Source organism: Neopelma chrysocephalum, unplaced genomic scaffold (genome assembly GCF_003984885.1).
Source record: "Neopelma chrysocephalum unplaced genomic scaffold, ASM398488v2 Primary Assembly neopelma1_25, whole genome shotgun sequence".
Classification (NCBI taxonomy): domain Eukaryota; kingdom Metazoa; phylum Chordata; class Aves; order Passeriformes; family Pipridae; genus Neopelma; species Neopelma chrysocephalum.
The window spans coordinates 13960736-13966735 of record NW_020897694.1 but is presented as its reverse complement, the minus strand read 5'-3'; positions in this window follow the sequence as shown (position 1 = coordinate 13966735).

Here is a 6000-nt window from a genome sequence, read left to right as displayed (position 1 = left end):
GACAGGGATGGGGAGCAGAATAGAGCTCCCATTATCCAAGGGAAAATGGTCAGCAACCTGCTACACCGCTTAGATACACACAAGTCTATGAGGCCAGATGAGATCCATCCAAGGGTAGTGGCATAAGTACTCACCAAGCCACTTTCAATCATTTATCAGCAGTCCTGCCTAACTGGGGAGGTCTCAGATTATAGTGAGGTAGCAATTGTGATGCCCATCTCCAAGAAGGGCCTGAAGAAGGACCCAGGGAATGACAGACCAGTCTGACCCTGATGAGGAGGAGGGTCACGGAGCAGTTCATCCCGAGTTTCATCACACGGTACATACAGAACAACCAGGAGATCATGTCCAGCCAGCATGGGCTCATGAAAGGCACATCTTGCTTGACCAACCTGTTCTTCTGCTATGGCAAGGTGAACTGCTTAGTGGATGAGAGAAAGGCTGTGGATGTTGAGTACCTAGACTTTACTAAAGACTTTGATACCATTTCCCAAAACATTCTCAGAGAGAACCTCGCTGCTTATGGTTTGGATGGGTGTATTGTTCACTGGGTAAAAAAAGGACTGGATGGCTAGGCCCAGAAAGTGGTAGTGAATGGAGTCACATCCAGCTGTTGGCTGCTCACAAGTAGGGTTTTCTAGGACTCAGGGTGAATATCAATGGCTTCAACAAGGGGATTGAGTGCACCTTCAGTCAGTTTGCAGATGACACCAAGCTGGGCAGGAGTGTTGATCTGCTGGACAGTAGGAAAGGCTCTACAGAGGGATATGAACAGGATGGATCAATTGGTTGAGGCCAATTGTATGGGATTCAAAAAGGCTAAGTGCCAGGTCCTGCATTTGGGTCACAACAACACTATGCAGGGCTACAGGCTTGGAGATTAGTGGTGGAAAAGGGCCTGGAGGGGATGGTTGACAACCACTGAACATGAGCCTTGAGAAACGGAGTCTCAGAGGAGATCTTACCACTCTCTACAACTACCTGATAGGAGATTGTAGCAAGTTGGGGGTTAGTCTCTTCTGCCAAATAACAAATGATAGGACAAGAGGAAATGGCCCCAAGTTGCCAAGAGAGGTTTAGATTGGATATTAGGAGAAATTTCTTCATGAAAAGCATTAGAACAGGCTGCCCAGGGAAGTGGTGGCGTCCCCATCCCTGGAGGGATGTAAAAAACATGTAGATGTGGCACTTACGAACATGGGTAAAGGGTGAACTCAGCAGTGCTGGGTGAACAGTTGGACTTGATGATCTTACAGGTTTCTTCCAAGCTAAATGATTCTGTGATTATTTATAAACTCTATCTGTGAATAAAACCATGAATTTTACCTGGTACTAAGTGGCCCACATCCTTGCAGTTCTGTCTTAAATAAAGTAGACCTTGAAAACCCATGGGCATTTAAATACCCAATACTTTGAGCACAGGCTGAACTGAAATGCAGTTTTAAGTCCATGCAGTCTTTCAGCTCCATCTTTTTTTTTCTGAAAGGAACTCAGCTGCCGGGTAGCTAGCCTACCACTATAGTTTGTGCCATTTCTCTCCCTCCAGCCCAGATCTACTTTTTTTGCCTTCAAAAATATGACATAAACAGAAAAAAACCCTTCAGATTACAATGGTTCAAGCCACAAAGTACTTTAAAATTATTTAAATCAATCAACTTAAGTTTTATCTGCAATGGGTACTCACCCAAAAGTGGTTCCTACTGAGGTCAAATGCCTTGGTTACATTAACATTGTCCTCGATGCAGTTTGGAGCTGGATCCCCCAACTGTTCAACTTACTATGCTTGGGTTCATTTACACCATTGAGTGATTTGAACAAGACAAATTTCTTATCAGATTAAGTCCAGACCAAAGGAGAAAATCCTACACTTCAAACAGGGGAGATGTAAAGCTCCCAGACAAACCAGCTCTGATCTACATACCCATTCCCACAGTGCCAAACCCCTGCTTAAAACAGACACAGTCAAAGGGAGTTTTGATGTGTTCCATCTGATGACAGTCTTATACCCGTGAAGCCAAACAAATGTTCATTTTACGAAATTAGAATAGATTTTAAAGTTAAATAATTAGCTTTATGAAATAAACTTTTTGTACTTCTTAAAAAAGAACAGAACTTTTTGAAAACACGAATGCTGCTTTGAGAAGGCCACTAATTTCTGCACAATATAAATGGGAAATCCCCTCACTTATTCAACTTCTTTAGGAATTTTACATTTAATGTACATATATGTATTCTTCCAAATGATAGGGGAAATTTTCATTTGATCCAATTTTTATTATTTTCCCGTTGATATATATTAATTTCTTTCCTTCATGAGACTGCCTTTGACTTACTGTCATGCAGTCACCCACATGCATCTCTCTGTAGTAGCTGTTGCTTTTTTTTTCGTGCTCACATGTAGCATGCATCCACTCACAGCACAGAAAATGCAGTGCTTTAAAGATCCTCAGAGTGGAGCTCATCCACAGCCTACCAGAAACGTAGGATCAGGAACTAACACCTTGGTGCAAGGTCACATCAATTCCCTCCCACTGTTTTTCTCTCTCTGTTTTATTCCAATGGGAATTCAACAATACAACCTTGAGTGGAGTCTTCAGACTATACCATTAGCTTATTGAGTAACTGCACCTGCTTTTAAATTTTAATGATGCATTTTTAATATGATAAATGTATTATACTTCAGTGGGTTTATATGCAGGTCGAATAAACTATGAGTTTTGTTACTCTTCAAATATTACTTTCCAAAGAACATCCTTATAATTGTATAGCTCATGTACTTGCACATGTTACTGGTAGTCTTAAAATGACTGTGGTTCTGTACCAGTGAACACAAGCTACTTTTGACTGCAAATGGAAGTTATTTTTTTGTTAACTTCTGAGCCGTACCACTTAGAGTTAGGCTTATAAAGTGTTTAATCTATATGTCTGCTAGGGGAGGAAGAAGAGGTTGTTCCTGTGAGCTGGTTACAATGGGATTCAGTAAAAAAAATTCTTCCAACGTTTTGTTTGAACTGAGTTGCTGGAAAGTGTTTGGGATATTCATAAGTATTTTCTTGTACTAGCCAGAAAGTAAAGGAAGGGTTTGAAAAATATCATAAATAGTAGTTACTGATTTTATAGAGAGAAGTGGGTGGCTATAGTGAATGATGAGAATTTTACCTTTTAATATAACTACCAAAGGTACTTGATCATCAAAAGACTGAAGTGCAAGATACAAATATAGGAGTTTGCTCAGGAAATCTATATGTATAAAAGAAAACAGATGTATGTTATTAGTTTTATTTTGCTATTTCAAGTAAAGTGTATTTGACTTAAGAAATATTTCCAAATAATTGTTACTGAATGGCTTGCTTGTTTAATGCAGAACAAATACATTTTATCACAATTTTCTCCACCCTCCCTTGTCAGATTCATTAGTGGTGACCTAGAATACTTCTTCATGGTTTGAATTAGTTTTTGTACTTTTTGCTGATTTTCAATTGTTGATTCTCTTTTAGGAGTTTTAATAAATATGCCGCAGGGATAAAAGTGCTTACTTCTGGACATTTATCTTCAAGGAATTAAACTGAGACCAGAAGCTCAATCTTGTTTTAGTGTAATGAGTTCCAGTTGTTGTGTTTTAGTATGTTTTAATAAGATTAATTGCCTTTTGCCCTGGCTCATTCTTTCCTTCATTCCTGTGGCTAACAAAGAATGGACAGTCACTGAATTACCTGAGCAAGAAATAATATCTAGTGTAGAAATATATTATCCAGCTGGCAAAGAACTAATGTTACTGGTTTACACCAGCCTCCAGGCACAAATGGAGTCAAACATCTGTCACACTGCAGCAATTTTCATCTGGCTAATGGGCTGTTGGCTCTATATGCCAACTAGTGTAACCACAACTTACTTTAAAGTATTTCAGACCACTGCAAGATGATTTTCAGAATAAAACAGTCTTAACCAGGTGTTAGTTGTTGCCCTTTCACTGTTTTCTATCAGTAAAGGATGCAATGGAAAATACTTTGACCTTGGTAGGATTCCTTTCCCTTCCTTTCCTTAGAACAGATATAAGATCCCTGCACAAAACATCTTAATTCATGAATGTCTCCAGTGGTTGAACATTTGGCAGTAGTTGCATTTAACTTCTCTTTGAAGTCTACAAGATCGATCATCTCTCAAGTCAAAGCATAAAAGTGACTACAAATGCAATCCCTTTGGTTACCATCAGGCTCTTCATAAGTATATGGTCAGATGCTCTATTGAATGATGGTGGACAGCAAAATTGCACTCAGTGACACTGATTCACTCCAGCACTTTGGTCATATCTTAGCCCTCATTCCTCTCTCTGTAAATTATGTTTTCCTGCTTAGTCTTAGAGGCTTAACCCTAAGTCTTTGAGCCGTACACACAAGTGCCACCAAAAATAACAAATTTCTCTAAGTTGTAGCTTCATTCTGAATCACAGCGTGAACAATTTGCAACAGCAGCTGGTCCAGTGTGTCTATGATATTGCATTAATTCCCATCATAAAATGTTCACTGAAATTATGAAGAAGAACATGTGTAGATCATAAGTGTGGGCCTGGTTTGTTCCTGAGAGCTACCTGGTAAAATTTTTCATTATGAACAAAGAAAATAGATTTCACAAACCACTATTTGCAGTTCAAGCTATCTTCTTGCAGGGTTGGAATAAATTGATTTGGGGCAACGAAATCTGTGAGAATTCTTCCTTCAAAAGTTTGGATGCAATATCTCTCTGTTTTCCTCCAGCAGCCTTTATATTTTCACACTATTAATGAATGAGTGCTTAATTGCCACAGTGAATCTGTCTGGGGTTACTTCCCAGCAGAGTCTCTTGCCAAGACCAGCTGGAATTCTGCTTGTATTCTGCAGCTGATTAGTGGAAGCTGCTAGTGTTAAACCTAAATAAATAAGAGACCCACACACCAAAAAAAGCATGGAGTTCAAGAAATGTGTAGAGTTCCCCTGAAGTCAAATAATTTCCTTTAAATTAGAAAAGTTGACAATGGTTCAATACATAACCCCCGATACATCTATAAGAAATAACCAACTTTAATCAACTTAACTGGTTACTGAGTGCCACCATTTCCCCCACAGAAATGCAATTGAAGTAGCTTTCCTTTGACTTTAAGGAATCAGACTGGAGGGGGTTTTCCATGAATCTTGAAGTGCCTCTTTAGAGTAATACGGATATTAGGGTTCTTTTCTGTTTCACAGAAACCAAAAGTGTTCAGACTGATTTCTCCCTACAGGGTTGTTTTGGGGTTTTTTTTGTGTCTTAAATATTTAAAGCTTAGACATTCATTTTGATGTGGCTACAAGACACTTAGCTAAAACACTAACATTGCATACCTCAGTTCTCCACTAGATTCAGCTCCATTATTTCTTTTGCGTTACATAAGCCCTGGATATCCTTGGGCTTTGTGTGGTGTGAGTCATCTACTTGCGAAGATACTCTATTAGAAGTTCAGTAGAAAAATGTGGGGGGTTTTTTGTTTTAAAATTAGGCAGGCCTTTTAAAGGTTAACTACATCAAGGAAGAGATTAACAGAAAGTGCTCTGAAAAGCACCTTCTGTACGTGAACTAGAGGTGTACATCACATACATGATAATTTTAAAGATAACAGCTACATATTAGAGCTACTGATTAAGTTGTAGGTAGATTTCGGTGTAAGTATGTGACTGAACAAAGAAGATACGATGTATCAATACGAGTGCTGATTTATCCCTGACCTGCACAAGTAAACTGCAGAAGGGCCTGCCTGTAATCTTTGAGTTATGTTAGTACACCAGTGCTTTCACCAAGAGAAATTCTCTGCTAGGAGATATAAACTATAACAATTGTCAACGAAGTGTATGTATCTACTGATTTTAAGGCCAAGTGAATGAAAGGAACAGCTTTGATTTCAAAGAAAGAAGTTGCATTAATGTTTGTATCTGGCCATTATGGAGCTATTTCTCAAGCCTCTTTTCTGGTAGGAAGTGTCCTCTAGTT